The 21,028-nt window shown below is 43.2% G+C and overlaps 2 protein-coding genes across 2 annotated transcripts in view; both read right to left on the minus strand.

The window, feature by feature from the left end:
* LOC126556025 (polyserase-2-like) overlaps positions 1-21,028 on the minus strand; it is a 555,659-nt gene that overhangs the window by 459,675 nt on the left and 74,956 nt on the right. The gene's annotated exons all lie outside the window — the stretch shown is intronic.
* The window catches only part of LOC126556328 (glutathione S-transferase), a 327,848-nt gene that overhangs the window by 101,270 nt on the left and 205,550 nt on the right, over positions 1-21,028 (minus strand). The window lies entirely within an intron of this gene.

The following is a 21,028-nucleotide window of genomic DNA, read 5'->3' on the forward strand; positions in this document are numbered from 1 at the left end:
ATCCTAACTTACGAATCGCGAAACGTGTGAACTTTCTTTGGACAGCCTCATGAAATCCTTTCGAATCTTTACATATTGACGCACAATCTTTTTGTTAATTTCAGAACTTACATGACTCAGCAGAACTAGAACGTGTTTCTCTTGAATTTTGATAGCTTCACGTTACAAGATCGTGCAAAAATTGTTATTATTTTTTTGGAGATGCATCGTAACCGGTTCTTCTACTTTCTAGCTATCCTAGCGAACTCTAGCATTTGAAGCATATGTAAGGTACGTTTTGGGACTGTTTTGTGCCATGGTATACGGTGTTAACACAGATGTGTTCGACATACTTGACGTGGATGAGTATTGATTCCAACAAAACTAATCAGCTTCTTCATTAAGTATAACACGAAATGGATTAGATTATTTCAATAATTCATTCACTTCTTCTTCTTGACTCAACGACCTCTAAGGTCATGCCGGCCATCGAAATGGCTCACTAGACGTGTCGATACCACGTAGTTGGTTAGTCAGTCCTCACTAACCTCAGTCAGTCCTCAAGCATTCGAAAAATGCCTAAAAAATTGCTTTAGATGAGCGTGAGTTGGTAGATTTAAATAACAAGTAACAAAAAAAAAAAATTAGAAGAATCGTATTTTAATTTATACAAAGTTTTTTTTTCGTTTATTTATAGAGGCTTTGAGTCTTAGAGACTACATTCGCCTATCTACTGTATAAAAAAAGGATGGTTTAATCTTATACAAAACTATGGCATATGTGGCTTAAATATTATGGAAAACTATTGCCTATAAAACTGTGGAAACTATTATGGCATATGGTATCGGATAAGTTTAAACTATTGCTTAAATTTCTTTGTATAAACTACTGATGCGTAAAAATCTAACGATGCGATTTTGCTGGAGTTTGTCGGGTGATAGGATTGTCGTTAAATCAGTTTCTAGTTGACAGGTGGCGCGGTGTGTCGTGTATGCATGGCAATCGGTGAGGATGTGACGGACGGTGATGTCAACACCACAGAAACTGGAGAGTGGAGGACTCGATTTTTCCAGGAGGTAGGAGTGTGGTACGCGGGTATGACCTATACGAAGGCGGGAAAGGACTCGTTGGAAGTGGCTGGATTCGGTATCTTCCCATGAAGAGGTGTTGTGCTTGATAGGACGGAGTTTGTTGCTGAGGTCTACGTTGTGCCATGTGGAGTTCCAGTGTTGGGAGATGATGGTGTTGGTGAAGCGGATCACGGAGTCTAGGAGCTGGATGTGGAGGTCTTTGGAGTTGCCGTGTTCCAGGGCAGCCAGAACAATGGCACTGTCACTGAAGATGACGTTTGAAGATGCGGAAAAGATGGAGGTGTGATTAGGAAGTTTGATGGCGCAGTTGTCCGTGGTGGAGTAGATCCCACAGCCGGCTGAGTCCAGATGAACGGTCGCCGTCTGTAAAGATATGATGAAAATGTTTGTATTTAGTCTGAATTAAGTGAGTAAAGGTACTATTGGCGATGTGGCTGTTTTTTCCGGTTCCCCGGAGAGAGCTTATAAGTTCCCAGTCTATGGCAGGTGTACGGAGATACTAGGGATGGATTCCCTGGCGGGTGGATTGGATGAACGGTGGTAGCTGTAGGTTGATGAGTGTCTGTAGTTCTGCGTTTGCTCTGGGGATGAGTGCAGTTACGTCGAGTCCTTTCTCAAAGATCCGAGCTGCAGCTTCCACTAGTCGCTTGGTGATGACTTGTTCCATCCAAGGGTCCAAGGATTGTCAATAGCACTGCCGATCAAATCAATACAATCATCCGAAGACGTCAATAGCGCGTCGGACGAGTCAATAGTATGCTCGAACGATTCTATAACGCGCTGAATGTGTCAATAATAACGGCGAAAACCCTATATAATTTTGGTTAAATTTTGCCGGTGGCGGTCCGGTGGTGTAGGTGACGGCGGCACCGGTCGTCAAACGGCTGAATCAAGACCATCCCCCCGTAGTGAGGACTGACTAACCAACTACGTGGTATCGGCAAGTCTAGAAAGCCATTTCGATGGTCGGCTTGACCTTTAGAGGTCATTAAGCCAAGAAGATGAATTTTGGTTTAATTTTAAGACAGTTATAAGGTCATGTCTGGACAATATCTTTATGAACCAATAAATAAATAATTAAATTACACCTTGCTGCATGAAAATTATTAAGTCACCACCACTGCCAGCCTGTTTATGTTGAATACAAAAAGGACAAAATTCAAATGAAAATAATGAAAAAGCTACACACACTTTCTACTATGAATTGGTTAATTTTCTGGACTAACCGAATCACTGATAAACAATCGTACACATGGCAAACGTAATTAATGAATAGTTATTAGTGATAGTTAATAGTAATTAAGAAATTAATTTAATTTAAATGTTCATTAAGAACATTTCAATGCTAAGCAAGAAACTAAAATAGTTGATCTTTGGGTTAACAACCAAAAATTTCAAACATAAGTTATGAAATGCATGTCCCATTATGTTGGCTAAGTTATCATATTCAGCTTTCCGACCAATTGGACAAGCTCCGTTTCGGCACGATATGTAATTTCTTTCACCTCATATCATGCCGACAATGCACTTCTTTTGCCTTTGCCTGGAGTGTATCGCATTGCCAGCCAATGCAGTGCAAAAAAGTGCCACATTATGCATCGCATAATGGAAAATTTAAATAAAATCAATAGTATTACGCTGATTATGCACTCGACCGTGCTGCACCGTTCTGGAAGCTTTGCAACGGCTGATTTTCTCCTTCGCTGCAGTTACCAAAGCAAGCCAGCATTGGTTTGGGCCACCAATTGCCATTTTTAAATGAACTCGTAAATCACTTTCGTTTCAATCGAAATGGAAATCTGGCTTGGGGTGGCCGGGCGTTGAGCCGGTGGTGCTAGAAATTTTACCTTCCTATCGCCGGCTATTCACATCACTTCGGGATGTTAGGTTCAACATCTTCGGGTTCCATTTCAAATTCAGTTGAATGCAACGGCAGGGCACCAACGGTGTGTTATTTATGAGCGTGTCATTCTTCTTGTGCACTCGATGAAAGAAGTTCCTCCAAGAGTGGGGGGAGTTCTGGTACAAAACTGATACACGGCAAAGGAACCGTATGCCGGTTAGGAAGCTACAGGTTGTAGCTTTGCAGTTTTGATCACGAATCGCGGACTGGCCCCCTCTAAAGGGGAGCAACTGTGGTGTTACGACTTTCGCTTTCCTTCCGCCTGTAATGTATGTGAGCTTTATTAGAATCCAACGAAATCGATACGACTACCACAATAGACCAAAAGAAGTCCATCAGATCGGCTCTATTCCCACCGCTGTACAACGATTCATTGGCTTTCCTTTTGAGGGTTTTTTTTCCCCCGCCCAGTTGTTGCTATTGAATGTGCCCACACTCCAGAGCCGGGCGTTGGTCGTCGGGCAGCAGGGATGCTTTACGGCATCTCGAGCGGAAGTGATCGAATGGAAAAGTGTGTTTTTTGCAAAGGCGATCTAGCGAACAGCAAACGAAAAAAATAATAAACGCCATTGGTGTCGCGGCTATTGACGCAAAGCGATGTTGACGTGCGACACATCTCATGTCGCGAGGGGCAGGTTCGCGCCAGAACAGGAAAAAGCATTTGTCGCTGAGAGCGCGCGTAGGTGCTTCAGTCGCCGTTTTCAAGTGGGGGACAGGTTTCTTGCCAACTGCCGGTTTCCTGTCACCTTCGAGTCTATCAATCAATGGCGGCTAACGTATGGCTACAGATTACCTTTCATCGCTGCTACCCTTGGTGACGATCCTTGTGATTCCTCGGGTTGAAGACTGCGGTTGCTACTGGGTGGACGGGGTTTGGGAAGAATCGAGCAGATATTGGAATGGTAGATACATTATTTCCCCGTTCCGTGTTGAAACAGTGTATAAAATTTATTTAAACAAATTTAATATTTATTTTAGTTTTGAAATCGATCTATAGAAAAAGATCACTAGAGTCACCTTCATTTTTGCATTCTTTTCATCATTTCAAGGCAGCTGCAAGTAGTCTGCAAACAACTTTCATCAAGGTAAAAACACTCCAGAGTGTAAAACCCTCTTCGCTGGACAAAACCTTGGACCTTGGCGGTGTGGTAGAAGTGTTTTGTTTTTGTCATAATAGCGCTTTGTTGTTCCAAAGACCTTACAGCCATTTATCAGCCATTTTAAGAAGTAAATTTAATTCTCTTTTCTGTAAAGGAAATTTTCTGTAAATTCAAAGGATATTTCTGCTCCGTTGTGGTATGAGTTTCTACTTTTAAGTTTATATTTTTAAGCGTATTAAACCAAGTGGTTTCTTTTCATTCTTTACATTTTTTAATAATAAGTTGAATGCTGTAAATTCGAACGTATGAAAAGCGGTGGAAAATGAGATAAAATTAATTTCTCATCTAGTATTTTAAGAGTAAATTTTAAACGTAAAGGGCTGTATTTAAAAATAAGTCCAATCAGGTGTCAACGACGAGTACTGAGCGTCAATAAGCTAGCCCGGTCCGACCGGTCTACGTGTGAAGTGATGGGTTTTCGCGATTTTTCGTCAAGAAAAACCGGATTGCGTACGTGGAGTGGTTTGTAGACAAAATGATCCATTTTGTCCACTTCATTCATGTGTCTCCGCCATTGATCCGCCGAGCTGGGGATCGGGCGACACGCGTCGTGTTGTGGGGAGGAGTTTGACATTTTTTTTTTTGCAAACTCAGCAAAGTAGGACGTTTGAAAGGTACGGTAGTAAAAAAGAGGGGAAAAAAAGGTCTGTTAACAAAAAGCTTTCATTGCTCGCTCGTTGTGGCCGAACAGAATGTCAAGTTCATGCGTTTTGCATTTTATGAGACGCCCGTGGCATCTTATTGCAGTGTGAAATGTGGCAATGGTTTGAAACATGCTGCTTATTTTTAAGTTTAACATTTATTCCCAAATGAATGCATTTTAAATGTTATTTTGTGTTTCTCGATTTTAACGATATATTGCAAATTGAGGCGGCAAAAATAAATTATAATTAACACACGCAACAAGACAAGACGCATAAGTTTTTGCTATGTTTATTAAAAATAAGTCTTGCAAATTTCGAGGAAGGGATAATGTATTCAACTGCTTCGGATTCGAGACATTCCACTTGTACTTTGAGGCGCCCGGTTCGTTAGTCAACCGCAGGTATTCATTACAAAGTTAACGACATTTCGGTGCACGTGTAGTTAAAGAGACACACACGCATACGTGCTACAAGTCTAATGAATAGCTTCTAATTCGCCTGAAGGATAGTTTTGTTTTGCCTTTTTGTTACAATCCCCAATAACGATTCAAGTCTAGCCGCCCAGCTAGACCCATCATTGTACTTTGGAAGGCAGATTTTCTGCATAGCAAATAACGCTGCCAGGGAACGGAAAGTAACCCTGGAAGCTACTCATCATGATAGTGTCATAGCGGCGGATGGAAATCTACACATCTCAAGGTTAATGCAATGTAATTAGCTGCAAGCCGCATGCCGGACCTGCTATTGTGCCCGATAACCATGCCAGTGATCTACAACTGCTACAATTGCTCGTTTTTGGTCCACACAAGGCTAGCAAGACATTAGCTTCGCCGCATGCAACCGGAAACCGGAACGATAATCAGTAAGTTTGCGAGACTTGTAAAAGTTACACCATCCAACACGATCCAACGAACGGGACTATTGTAAAAGGCTAATGATTGAGATTTTCGGTACGCTGGTAGTTCATTGTGCTTGCCGAGCCTCGTAATACCAATGCTTGCGCGGCAAGCAGTTACCCACCAGAAATAGTGGCCTCGGGATTGGGACTCTGGCAGCGATGTTTCATTCGCTGCGTGAGATAACGATACATCAAACGCCAAAATTACTGCGCCAGACACGGTGCGAAAGTGTCATCACCATCGTCAAATGTGCAAGATGGCATAGCCAGTGCAATCGCATCAACGTTGCAAGAGAGATGTGCCGATGCACTCGTTTGTGCCGCGCGCATTACAACTAACGTAACCTTTTTTTTTTTACGTGGACACGCTACGAATGGAAAGTCCCATCCACTCATCAAGTGCTGTTGTTTCGTTCCCCATCCCAGCACGGCTCCCATCGACGGCCCACAGTTTCCAGCACACTAAGTAGCACATAATTTATTTCTGGCTTATGAACCACGACACCCGGCTGGATCTGTGCTTTAGCACCAACCGTAATCAAGCGCTTTAAGATGGGAACTACCTATTTGTGATGAGCTCACTCTATTATGGGTTTCCAGCTCGTGTTTTACAGATCACTTTAATATCACGAAAATTTAGCACGCCTCGCAAAATAGTTCATGGGATGTAAAACTGGTCCCGAGACTGCTTACGTGCAGGGTAGATGGTTGATTAGTTTACCGCTGCAATTCAGTAAATGAATTGTGCCTTTGCATTTTGTGAGCATGAATGTGCGCTATGAGTGGTACAATAGTTGGCAGTACGTGGCCGGCTGTTGTTTGGCAACTAGTCATTAATGTATCATGTTGTTGTAATATATCACTTTCTAAAATACAAAATAAAGATTTCGATTAGCGCCACAAATAAAAGACAAAGTTTATTCTTTCAAAGAGTTTTTAGAGAAAATATTGTTAGTAATGATTTCAAAAGATTGATTGATAGGCGTAATTTCGTAACTCCTACTGATCAGTGCAGTCATTGGGTTCTTGATCACAAGCTATCTACCGATCTATTGATCATTGATAGCAAAGGAGCTGTGACTTAGGAAGTTACGAATGATAAACATGATAAAGTTTTCTGAATCCATAGACAAGGCTTCGTTAACAGACTTAGTTGAGATTTATGATGAACGTTGAGGCAACATACTAAGAAATCCGGAACTACGTGGGGGTGATGTACGGATAGGTGATCGCAAATTTGAAGCCGTCCAAAACTTCACCTATCTCAGGTCAAAAGTCAGCACCGTAAACAGCATAGAGATGGAGTTGAGCGCTAGGATGCTGGCGGTCAGCCGGTCATTCTACAGCCTGAGGAAACATCTCACCTCAAAAAACCTGTCGCGACGGTCGAAGCTGGGATTGTATCGTACCTTTATAGTCCCAGTACTCACATACGCCTCTGAGACGAGGTCCCTGTCTAAAACAGACGAAGCCCTCATAGCTGCGTTCGAGAGGAAGAAGGATCGTTTTCCTCGTATGTGTCAAAGGACAATAAAGGAGCCGCTACAACGACGAGCTGTACAAACCGTATGACGACCTCATCGTCGTGCAGCGAATTAGGCTCGCCAGGCTTCAATGGGCCATGTAATACGCACGGCACCGGACGACCCAGCTCAGAAAGTCCTTTTAGGCCGTCCACACGGACAGAGGAGGTGTGGTAGACCCAGATTGAGGTGGGAGGATGGCATGGAATCATCCGCCATCAAGGCCGGGATAATGGATTGGCGGACGACGGCGCGGGACCGTGAGGCCAAGACCGCAAAGCGGTGGTAACGCCTGAAGTTGGGGTAACATTGGCAACACATTTTAATGCTCACCAGAACATTCCCTTTTTTACAGGCTATATTCAAGATGTACAATCAATCTAAATAAAACTATTGATCCTCCAAGCAAATGACCATTCGCAGCACCTTCTTCGAATCTCATTGAGGTCTGAGGCTAGGAGACTAGGAGGTACTCTCCTGTTTGTTGTTCAACATCGCTCTGGAGGGTGTCATGCGAAGCGCGGGCTTCGACATCCGGGGCACGATTTTCACCCGATCTCTCCAATTCCTTGGCTTCGCGGATGACATCGACATCATCGGACGGACAACTGCGGCGGTGTGCGATTCGTGCACCCGACTGAAACGCGAGGCTAATAGAATTGGATTGAGTTGCGACGAAGACAAAATACCTGCTTGTCGGAGGCTCTGACCGTGACAGGATTTCTGTTACATTTGGATTTTTGCTACCTTGGTACGATCGTAACTTCGGACAACAACGTAAGCAGTGAAATCCGAAGACTCCACCAACTCCTGCGATACAGAAGACTCCAACAACACACGAAACGCACGATCTACCGCACCTTGATACGTCCGGTAGTCCTCTACGGATACGAGTCTTGAGCTATGCTGACGGAGGACGCCAATGTATTCGCCATTTTCGAACGGCGGGTGCTGATATCCTGACGGTAGTCAAAGCCGGAAGGATACGTTGGCAGGGGCACGTGATGAGGATGCCCCACCAAGAAGGTGCTCGTCAACGACCCGTTCGGCACGAGGCGTAGAGGAGCACAGCGAGCTCGTTGGCTGGATCAAGTGGAGTCTAACCTGTCGGAGATATGATGCAGCGGTGGATGGAGGACAGGACAGGACAGGGTGGATGGAGGATATTTGAGCATTCTACAGAGCATTGTACAGGAAACCCAATCTGATTTCTGAACAGTGATATATGACATTTGTATGATACTTTGTCACCTGATGGCTTTACTGTTGTGGAATATTGATCCAGAAGTCAGAGCTTTCCCCTAAAAGTTGATGAATATCCTTGATAAGATTGACATGATTGTACAAAACTCGAAGTAGATATGTGCCATCAATGTGGCTCGATGTTATCGCTGACAAGGCTTGGAAAACTTCGCAAAAGTTCGTTTAAGATTTCTATATCCTTACACTTTCTAAATTACTAAATTACATTAAAAAATATATTAAATTACACTTCCAAATTAATGAGACTACATTCACACTAGGATAGTTCAAACAAACCAAAATCGATAATCGATAATCGATAATCGATCGATAGCCTCAAGAAGTTTTTCCATTCAAAACGCCTGACGTCATGGTCGAAGATGGGACTGTGCAGATCATTTATAGCTTCACTAACAAAAACACACTCACTTACAATAACTGCTCTCGGGAGTAAGATGTTTATGTTTATTTGTGATCTTTAACTCTCCAGACTGACGGAAAAATACAACTAAAGGAAGCCTGCTCAAGGTTGTAAAGCCAAACAAGAGAAGAGAAGAAATAAAATGGATTAAAAAATGAATGAGACTGCATTGGAGTTATAGGACGCGTGTCGTCAATGACTCTAACCTGGGAGATGAATCAAAATAAGAATAGAAGCAATCTTATACTTGTTTATTCTTAGTTCGCGAATAAGTAAAAGAACATCTGAACTTCTTCTGCAGCATCATCATCGTCATCATCGTCGTTGTCTTAGTTCTCAACTTCATTTTGAGCTGAATACAGAAATGCCAAGAACATTTTTAGTTCATCTCCAAAACCTTGAATCTGTCGTAAATTTGATGGAAGTAGTTGGCGGTGAGTACGATGAGATTTGCGATGATCTCTTGATCATGTCTAGATCAAGAATACTTTCTCATAGGGTGATCATGCAGTTGGAATAATACCGTACGTTGCTTCAACTGCCACACAGTCTCTAAAGCTCAAGATAAACTTTTAAGTAAAGGAGGAAAGTGAAGTAGCAAAATCTAAACGAAACAAGTATGAATATAAGATGTTTAGGAACTTAGCTCAAACTTACAGTAAAAATTGTATAAAAAGCATTCAAGAAAATCACACATATCCTCATTTGTCTAAAACATTCATGTTTATCTTTACTTTCACCTCGATTACCTTTCTGGTAGGTTCCGTAGGGTCACATCAGCTCACCTGTCCGATTCGTCCCAAATCGATCACAACATTCCCGCACTGATGATGCTTTGCCACTGATTGGAATGAATCGATTCTTTCCCGGATGAACAGGAAAGTATGCAAAGTAGGATGTGGCCTACCGAAGAAGCAGTTCAAGACGCTGTACTTTAAAACGACGTTCGATGCTTCGTTCCTTCCGCTAATGTTGGAACGATTGACCTTATAATTCGTCATTCGAGCCGGGGAACAATAAATGTTACTGCCATTTAACTTTATGGCACCGTTTTCCCCCCGTGCTATGGCTTGTTGGTTCCAATTTAAAAGATCCAACTTTCCTTTTAAAGTACTTGCTTTATGAACTTTGATGTATTCTTAAGCAACATTCACTTCTCTGAAATATTAGTTAAATTGAAAAATAATAACACACCACAGCAAGAGCCCATAACGAACAGAGACCTAGGAGTTTTTCCCACACATATTTCCTGAACATTGTATGAGTCTGACATCTTTATTATGTAAATCGCCCTCTCCAGTGGAAGTGCAATGTGATGAATGCATTATTTAAAACAGAAACACTAAAACTGTCCGATTTGGTAATGCGCTTCCTCAGTATAAACGGTCGATTTGAAGTGTTATGGGTAAAGTGGGAGAGGCTGTCGACAAAGACGGCAATCATGTTTGCCTGCTAATTGGACGGCAATGGACAAGATCCTAAGTCTCGAAGGCGCACACACGCGACCATATCTTAATGTCATTATCGATGGAATGTAAAGTAGCTTCAACCTTGGCTTAGGCTTAAGCTCATTAAGAATCTATTATATTGAAACGAAACAAGCTTACACGCGAGATCAGATTATGGTTGAAATAGAGTGACTTTTTAGAGGTTCGTTTGTCATTGTTGGCTTACACATGTGCGATACATTTGAATGGCACACGGCAGATGTTTTTATTTCCTAAATTGATTAGTTCGATGATTGATTGTTTGCTATTTTGGACGATTAACTATGGCATTCACTATAGTTTCCTTGCTTTTACACAATTTTTAAATAATTTCCTCCCGCGAGCGATAAAGATAGCATCGGTTTGAACAAGCTTTTGTTCGTATGAAGCGACTAGCTTTGCACAGGTGACCTCTACCAGCCAGCGACACAGTTTCCTCAATTGCGCAAATATACTTTTCCTGCTGCATTATGTCGTAATAGGGTCATGTTTGAACATTTTTCATGCTTTACTTTCTGTGCAGGTACCGTGCGGCTGCAGTGGTGAGAATAGGGTAGAGAAAATTCCACTGCAGAAAGGCAAAAAGGGCTATTGAATGCGTCCAAGCCGATCTGGCAATCGTCGGTGCCGTCGCACACACGGCGAATTGAGACCAATTCACCAAGACCCCATGGCACGGATGCTCCCCAATACAATAGCCGGCCTAGCACTAATAGCGGTCGGATTATGAACAGGTTATAATAGCCTGGAAGTGAAGAAAATGTGGCTCGAAGCAGATGAAGAGCTGATTTTATTTCGATACACCGACACATTCGACGACGATGACGACCTGATTGTGGTAACGAACGATGTTCACGAGGTTCACATTTCCCTTACATCGCGTCTCATCGAAAGCGCAATTCCCTTGCACTTTTTTACGCTGATAACGATCGGCTGCACGCGGTGAGAAAAATGCATCCGATTTCTGTTTTGTTTCCTCTGCAAATGCGATGTTGGCGTTCATAATCTTCCTACGAATTGTTTATTATTCTTCTCACACTATCACCTATCGGTGAGGCCGGGATGCATTCTATGCCAAATTTTTGACACGATGCTCGAACTTTCTTTCTTTCTGCAGTGAGGCGCTGAGGTGTTCGACAAAGAATGCATAACAACAATGCTTTACATTCAAATAGGATTGGTACAAATGGTGTGCCTGGCTCTACTTGGCAAACTACCAAACTGTCTTTAAAACCCCTGCCTGTTAAATCATCTGCGAAAGGAAGCGACAGAAGGAAAGCCATGTTAGGGAAACGATTTTAAAACTCTTCTGATCTTTATTTATCGTTTAAAAAGATGAGATGAACACCCGTATTACCGTATACTTTACTTAACATAATCTACCGATCAACTGTGCTAAAAAAAACTCTAAGATTATTATTTATCTGACCTTTGCGTTTGATTATTTAAGGTGTTGTTCTTTAGACAAATAATTCATCGTATATTGTAAAATCGTCAGCTAATCTTACACACTGGAATGCTCAAATGGACGTGAGGAGATCCAACGAAAATTCCCAATGTGTACTGTCAAAGTCCATGTTTTGTCCTGAGCTTTGTTTTTAAGGTTTCCAAGATACATTTGCTTTCGTCTCAAAGTTTTAAATTCCTCTCAATATTTTAGAAGCAATGGTTTTTATTGTAAACTTTTAACAAATTTGTATCGAAAATTTTCGCTCGAAACTATGTTTGACGCAGGTAATACTCAGAATAAGATTAAAAATTTGTGAGAAAGCTTCCAAAAAACCTCATGACGAAATCAAAAATATTTATGCAAGCGGTAACAATCGCCGACATTCACTGGTTAACGAGAGTCGTCAACTTTTGGACTATCGAGGATCCTTAAATAATAGATGATCTTTGTTTTATATCACGGAGACTATCGGTCGCATAAATAAGTTCTCAAGTTATTACGATTGTCACATGGCGCTGTTCTCGTGTTAAGATTTGTTGTGCGTCCAGTTAATGAATAATTAAGCTCGTCTATCTTAGGCTATACCTAAGTTAACTATTTTTAAAATGTATATAAATCGTTAATTCCTTATTGAGTTAACTTTACAGTACATACGTTAACTTCATACGAAATACGATTATCTCATAATTCTATTCTATTGTCGCAACAAAAATTCTTTTGAATATAATGATGAAACTTTACAGCAACGTTTCAAAAAACTGGTCTTTATCGCAGCTACATTCTTGGCATTGAAAGAACAAATTTTAACAGCGGTAAACAAGTTTCACTTATGCTTAGAGAGCATATTTGGTCCACAGTCCAAGCCGTGTATCAAAGCGTTTCGTTACAGTAGAGAAGAACAAAAATAAACCAAGGAAGCAACCCAGTAGCTTCCAGTCGTGGAGCTGGCAAAAAGCGGTGCAGGTGCAGAACGGTCTGGTAACATCCGGTGAAGGCACAAAATGGCACAGCACTCTTCCATCCTTCAGCAAGACATCGGGAAGCGAGGAGAACAGCAAACAAGCACAATTGTAACCCGATCAAGTCGTCCCATACGGCGCACAGCGAGTGAACTGTTGTGCCAGAGAGTAGTGGAACTCAAAATCATATTGGAGGTGAAGGGAGGGCAGTAACGGAGGAAGTGGCGGTAGTCTTTCTTGAGACGGGCCCAGTATGGAAATACAGAAAATATTGTTTCAAAAAATGCGATCGTCATCAAAGAGTTATGCTCATTTGCTACCCCAGCAGCGGAATGTTGCGATAATGTCGATCGTAGCAAATATGAGGTCTCGGTCGGACTTTCGTTACAGACGCCGAGCCCAGAAGGGCCAGAACGATCTCGTCTGGTGGTGAATTGTCACGTCAGTTTGCTTTGTGGTGTCATGATGTGCGTTGGTGAAGTGGTGAAGCATTAGAACAGCGTGAAGTTAAAGTGCTGGTGTTGAAGTGGTGTTTCTGGTGATTTGGTTTATTTCCATACAGCACGATCCAAGTGACTACAAAGTATCGTCTATTAGGAGTTATCCATCGAGTAAGTACACGAATATAATTCAAGTTGTTTTCACAAAAATTTCCTGAAACCTGATTAACTTACATCATCGTTTAAATGCTTCGATCTAAAGCAAGAGTGCGGAATTCCGGACGAAGATTTATTAAATTGTTAATACCGGCAAATTGAATGAGGTCAAATCAATATTTGTTCAATTCTCACCTCCCAAAACGAAAAGAAAGAAGAAAAAACTCACAACTCAATGCTCCAGCGGGATGGTATCGGCGTGCAAGCGATTTTATTTTTACTTTCGTCAATTTTTGCACCCGATGTTTCCACAAGGTGATTTCCGGCAGTTGGCCTAATTTTGTGCCACTCCACCGCATATCGCGCAAAAGGCTCGGGAAAATGAGTCGTTTCCCGCGTGAGGAAATTGCGAAAATGTAAACCTATTTTTCCCGCAAGGGTTTGGCCCTTAAGCAACACAAACCTTCCCAACGTTCGATTCGTCGGCCAATGATGGGCTGCCGTAGTAAAGCTCAACAATGGCTGCAGGTGTCGGACTGGAAGATATGTTTCGCCTTCCCCAGCAAAGCAAAACCAATTTTCCCAAGTGTGCCAAGTTGCCTGCTGGTGTTGGTAAACCGATTTGGGGGAAGAAATCATAACCAAACTAGATAAGCGAGCGTTGGTTGAGCGTTAAGAAGTAACGTATTTAAATTAATCGCGCGAATCGACAAATAAATCGCTTGTGCATCCGTGCTCAGTCTGAACTAAGGGAAGCCTAAAGCGAAAGCGTAACCAAACCACGGTAACTGACACCGGTCGATACAGGGAGGGTAACCGGGAACCGTGCTAAATGTGAAGTTCACGATTAGTGTAAGCGTTTTGGGTACACTTTAATGTCTTCATTGGCAAAGGCGGAAACTGTCGTGCCGAAGACGAAAGTTCGATTAAGTGCAGCAAAAAGATTTGAAACGGTTTGATTTGAAATGGATTCGACTAGCTAAGTTTAACCACCAGTTTAATTAATTGTTTAATATTGCGCCTTGGCACATAATACCTAAGCTAAGCTAGAACATGACAACTTCAACTTCATAAGCTTCAAATTTTCTTTACACAAAATAATGCAAAAATAGAAACAAAAATCAAACACCTACTAACCTCATCTATTGATCGGTGACTTTTCTAATGCTTTCCGCGTGACACGGTTAACACTCTGTTTCTATTTAAACGTACAATACCCCACAATCGGTCTGCTTTCGTCACGGATCATGGGACACCAGCGTTTCATTGAAAGTGTCTTCCGGCACGACGACTGAACCCCTGAAGCTTTCGGACTTGCGAAGAGTGACAGCGATGATAAACGATGAATAATGCACTTCAGCGAGGGCTGGGCTGCTAAAGCTTTCACTACAACCCTGCATTCTTCGGGCGGGTCAAACCATTCCAGGGAACGGTTTGATCGCATAGATGTTTTCCGCCTTCGCGACCGCACACACACACACACACACACACGGTCAGCTAACCACAAAACCTGGTGTCAAAGTTTTGCAGAAATCTCCTCTGCGGTAAGATCAAATCTTCCGAACGCCACTCAGGCCAGTACGCCCATGAGAGTAGAGAGCTATTGACGGGTTTGTGTTACATCGGTCGTTCGGCGGCGTATGTACTTTTGCTTGGAGGCTAAATATTTCACCTTTTTTCTTTCATCTGTCGCCCCCTTTTAGTTCATGCGGCATTGTCTGTCAACGGCTGTCGGTGCGTCGAACGATGGACAATCTATTCGGAGTGGATTAGGTCAACGATGAGATAACAGGATGCCTTCTTGCTGATGCAATCGATCGGACCAGTGGTAAGCTTGCATTTTAAACATTTATTTTAAAAAGGGATCTCTTACGGGTGGGTTTTGATGAAACGAATTTGCTTCGTATGTTATCATTTTGCTTCACGGCACAAAGAACCAAAATGGTTGCACCATCGTCCGTTTGACCAACAATGTATGACTCTTTTTCTCCAAGTCACGAACTGCACGGTATCCTGCGGTTGGGAACGCACACTGATAGCCTTTGAAGGGCTGTCGCCATGAACGGAGATCATGATTTAGAATTTTATCACGTTTCTCCGCTACCAAGAGGTAGTACAAACCCCCGCAACTAGCCGAGAAAGATATGACTTCATTCTCGCCACGTCTAGACTTTGCCACAAAAAAGAGGTGTCAAAGAGAGTCACCGAAATACTGCACACAAAGGATTAATACGCCCGCGTTCTATTGATTCTTGATTGGCGCCATAATGAAGTACCAAGCCGCAACTTCATACAACACGGTGAGAATTGACACTTGATTAGCGTCCCAAAAAGGGAGGTTCGCTTTTGATTTCTTTCTTGTACACACACACACAAAGAAGAAGAAGAAACCAGAGGACAAATGGTAATTCCGAGAACTGCATCAGCAAGCGCAGCCACTATGATGCGCTCGTGCAAAAGTGCAACGTCTCAATAGATACTCGATACCCGGTTCACAGTGACAGAAGTGCAAAGCTAGGGAAAAAAGCGTTCACACGACCGGTTGGATATGGCTCCGATGACAGCGTGCACCTCATATAATGCCCATCATCATCGTCATCAGAGCCGTTGGACACTGTGGGGGCAAAAACTTCCTACCGGCGTGGTGGAATTTCCTGACACGATATTCTCTTCCGTCACGTTGCTTGAATGTTGCCTGTGACATATTCACATATCCACCGGATTCCGAAAGAATGTTTGCTGAGCGGGAAGAAAAAAGAAACCCCCATTACACCGAACGGCTGTACTGGGGGTCGGTCATAGGGGGCTAAAGTTGCTGATATAGGATGGTAGCATAAATTCTGGAAGTTCACATTTCAAACTGAACGCAATCCGAGAACAAAGTCAGCAACATTGTATTGCTTTGTGGAGTAAAATGTATTTTTAATCCATTTTTTCCATTGAATTTCATTCAAGCCTGAAGTAAGCGAGTTTGTGCTAAACATTTTTTCCAATAAATATGTGACATCTGTCTCTAGACGCAAGTCTCGCAGCGCTGCAATCCGCGGCAAAGCTCGTAGGCGTCGATTAGCTTCATTCAAATAGTAAATCACCATGAAGAAATGCAAATTAAAATGGACGCTTGAAGGCTTCGTGTCGATTTACTAAGGTCCGTGTGTAGCGCCACTTGCGCGACTGCTGGGCGACTATCAGACTTACAAAACACGTCTCCTGCGAGCCGAGATTGAGCATGATTTTGACCATTCGGTAATTGGATGGCGACCCTTACTCGTTTTCAAGATTTAGTCCCTAACACGAAACCTGCCAGTATCAAGCGCCACCAAGCGCTTCAAACACGGCAATGCCTGCAGTGCGACGCTTAACGGCCATTTAAAAATCGGCGCTCAAACAACCGCGAGGAGGGTTCTCGCACCGGTGGGCTTTCGAGGAAATGATAAACCAGGCGTCCTTGCGCCCGAACACATGATCCGTTGCAACAAACCTTCTCCAAATCTGCCCCCGGGCGATTCGGGTGTTGATGTTCGTGGTGCTTTTGTTAGGGTTCGGTTTTATCATCCAAAACAGAAAAAAACTTCAGAATGCGATCTTCAAGCTGCCCCGATCGCACTATGATCGTTGGAGTAAGCTTCGCTAAACTATTGGTAAGATCGATAGCTCCATCCGGTACAGGAAAAAGCTAGTTTTTAAAAGATCAAGAAACACAGCCAGGATGGGAAGAGGGGTTAGATGCTGTGGGGAAGCACTTTTTTTTCTAACCCAGAACTACCCCCAAGTGGCCCCCGTATAGCCAACATACACACACACACATACACTGGGTAGTTGGTGAAGTGGTGAGAAATTCAACAAAACATTCCGATTACTATCGCCAACACAGCGTTTAGTGAGCTCCAACCATCGGCTCGTAAGTTAGCAACGTTTCGACAATTGGAGCAATTCAACGCAACCACCGGCCCCGAGCACACCGCACATTTGCACCCGGTGCAATTAAATTGTTGTTATTTAAAAGCCTCCATTTCGGCAGCCACCGTTGTTGTCGGTCGAGGCCTCTACCAGGCAAAGGTTTCTCAACCGAAGCGGGATTTTTAAGATCGATTATTGATTGAATTTTCTCACGTGTTCCCGCATGCCACAGAGGATGGAGGATGGAAAAATATCATAAGAAAAAAAAAAAAGAAGAACGAAACGGTTGAACCTAGCAAAACAGCACACATATTGTTGTGGTGGGTATTGGAAGCAGAAGGCAAAATTAACGGGTCCAGCAAGATTCGGGCGTGTTGAAACATAGTTTGAAACGTGTTAACGACCGTACGACTCGAGCTTTTCTACGCCAAAGCCACTAGCACACATACACACTCAAACATAATTGGCAAAGTTTTGGTGTAGCTTTATATTAAATGTTTCTTCCTGTTAACGAAATAAGAAATATTTTGTAACATTAATATACAGCTGTTAATTAAAGGTGTTCTTTTAATGATATTTAACCATTATCGCTTCATCATAGGAGATTAACTGCGATGTTGTCAAACTATTTGTCTTGTCACTTGAGCTGAAAAAACAACCAGCTAAGGGTACGTAATGCATCTTGTCACTGGTAAGCACTGCTCTGCCCCGATATGGATTAGCGATCGCGAAGTGCGGCAATGTGCGGAGGAAACGGCACACGATTCCTCCACCAAATACAGCTAGCGAAATCATCCGCTCAGCTTCAGTGACACTAATGATTTTTGCTTCCAAAGATTCGACATCTTCGGGGGTCGTTTGCTCCTCGATGTTTGGCCGTGTAGTACGGGCCCGTAAGCTGTCCGTTGTCGTGATGTCGTGATGTCAGTAACCGGTTGGCTGAACGGTTGGTAGATCGTCAGATAGCAGGTTGCTAATGGTGATCGCTTAGTGTCTCGCCGACTGCATAGTGAGCAGTAGGAAGGAGCAGGTTAATCGTACCTGGGTTGTTAACATTTTGTCCATCACAAACCACTTGCTGCGAGTCGGCCGATGAGAATCTGGTTGGTTAACATCGACAGAACACTGTCAGGAAGGTGCTAAATTGCTCCAAATTTCAAGGTCTTAGAATGTAGTATCGAAAAAAATGGAAGAACAACGGAGTGGAAAGCAGAAATTGTAAATATTTAAATAGGCTCAGTAAAATCTCAGTTTTTAGTTTAACGTAGAGCACAGAGTTCCAACTGACTAGTCGTTGTATGGTACGGTATGTGCTAAAGATCCAAACATCTAATCAAGCAACAACAGTTACCAGCTTTGAGCACCAATCTCAACTGCATTAGGACTTCTACCCCTCGATCTATCACCGACCAGCGTTGGACCAGAGCCTGCGCTGATCACTTTCGAGAGCCAATGAGGTCCGAACTGCGGTCACAGATCTGCGGAGCCGTGCAGAGATTTATTAGAGCGGGTTTTATTTGCTGGTCTGTTGAAATGCAACAAGGTTCGTAATTTAGCTCGATGACGCTTTGCAAGTTCGGTGTGTCCGCCCTTTTCCCTCCCTCCCCAAACCTTCTTTGACAAACCGGGCCAAGACGGGCGACAAAATGCAAAACCGCACGTGTTACTGGACAGAGCTGGTCGAGATGATAGGGACTGGGGTCTGTTTGGTGGGGGAATGGGTTGTGGCACAACGACACAACGAAGGCTCCTTTTTCGGCGAGTAGACTACGGTTAGGTTTCCACGGTATTCCCATAGCTTACGACTCCCGGGTAGGCATGCATGGTATGCGTCTCTGTAGCGTGCTTGAACGTGTGAAGGGCCAACATCGAGATGGTTTTGATTCGTTTTTGGACAACATCGATGTAACGCTGTACCATGGTGGGGTGGAATAAACTGTTACGGGAGATGAATATTGCAAAGGGTCTGTGTAAGAAATTGTTTTTCTTTCTCCTCTCGGTTGATTCAATCGTGATGGGAGAGAGATTACGAGGCTGAATGAGTTTTTAATGCATTAATTCTAATAGTTATTAACTAATCCTTATCCTTTCAGCTAAGGAAAACGGTCGGGGACTACTCACCAAGATCGATCGTTCTGCAACTCTTCTGTCGCGTATATTTCGTAAGTTAAAATAAACCGGGCAGCAATAAACCCGCTTCGACTCTGACTCTGTTGAACGTTGAATGTGTATCGTAAAGTGACCACTTAAGGGGTGTACATGGCCGCGGGGGAACGCTGCTACGTTGCTTTCACTTGGTACGCTCGTACTCGTAGAGCCGAAAGTAAACATAGATCCATGTGATGTGACGTAGTGGTACCCTCCCGTGCCTATCACAGCATGGCCCCTTTGATTAGGATTCTTTGCCAAGGTACGCAGTCACAATTAAGCCAGCACGCTACATCAACGTACGTACATGAGAATCTATCTAGCCAGCGAACAGCGAATGAGTTGCTTGACATCCGTGTACGTGTGTAGTTAATGTACGTATGTTCATTGAACCGCATGGCGAAACGGTTGAATGTACGCCCGCCCGCCCGGTGAGGTCCAAGAATATGTACAGACACTCACACAAACACATAAACATAGCTCCGAGCTGCATATTTCTCCCGTTCATCCGGTTTTAGCGGGTCTGAACCTAGAATAGCAAACGTCTCTCTGCGTCCAGCCAGCCAGCCGACCCACCCGGAGCAGAAAGATCACCGATTTACCAATTCCCGTTAGATCGTTGTATAATGGACAACGCTGGAGCCTCCACCAAGAGCGCACGCCACGTCGTCACAACACAGAGCGTCGGAGCGACGATGGACGAGCCTCGGGTCCACCAAGGTCGGATTGGAACAGCTGGCTGTGGCAGCTGGGTTCTCGCCGAGCTGTCCGGATCGAACGGGAAGGTGATAATTTTTCCACCACCTTACCTCCTTTGCGCCCTTCACCTTATCCACATCACTGTAAATATTTCAGATTGTTCACATCGAACGCGAGACCTAGGAACCGAGGATCAGGAGAATGCCGAAGAAACGAGGATAACTACAAAAAAAAAAACTGTAGTACGTCAAATCGAAGTCTTCCCTGTTGCACGGACAACCGATAACCAAAGAAATAACCTCAGCCCGTCACGATCACCATCCCAGGAACTGAACACATCGGTTGAGTAAGTGTCGGTTGAGCATCATGTAAATGAGTCTAATAAGATATGATTGGCCATCGGTAGGTAACGTTACTGTGCCAGGTCGACTTTAACTATGATGGGTTGCATCTTGCACCATGATGCACTTAGACTTGCTGTTGCTTTAATCCTCTCGTCGGAGGATTCTGCACATTCAAGATAAACGATCGATTGCAATGATCGCTTGGAGTTGGATGCGTAGCAAATGTACCGAACGGCGCCATTGCACATGGGATGGGGTTAGGTTCAAATTATTGACCGTGATTATGCTTTTTCCTAATCAACTTACTACCTGTTATGAAAAACGATCACAAAACAAACCGTTGGTAGATGATGCAATGATGCTGCTAGCTAAAGTAATGCAACTGTTTACCTCGAGTAATAAATTGTTTCTTAAAAAAGTGGTAAATTTTTACATGTGAAAAGTTAAAGAAAATTTATGTTTTTACCACAAAAATAGCTTTAAAAGTCATACAAAATAGAATAGCAAACGATACTCAATTAATTTGTCCTGAAATGACATTGAAACTACTTGTGTCGAACAATTTGTCGGCATAAATATATGCG

This window comes from Anopheles maculipalpis, chromosome 2RL (genome assembly GCF_943734695.1).
Source record: "Anopheles maculipalpis chromosome 2RL, idAnoMacuDA_375_x, whole genome shotgun sequence".
Classification (NCBI taxonomy): domain Eukaryota; kingdom Metazoa; phylum Arthropoda; class Insecta; order Diptera; family Culicidae; genus Anopheles; species Anopheles maculipalpis.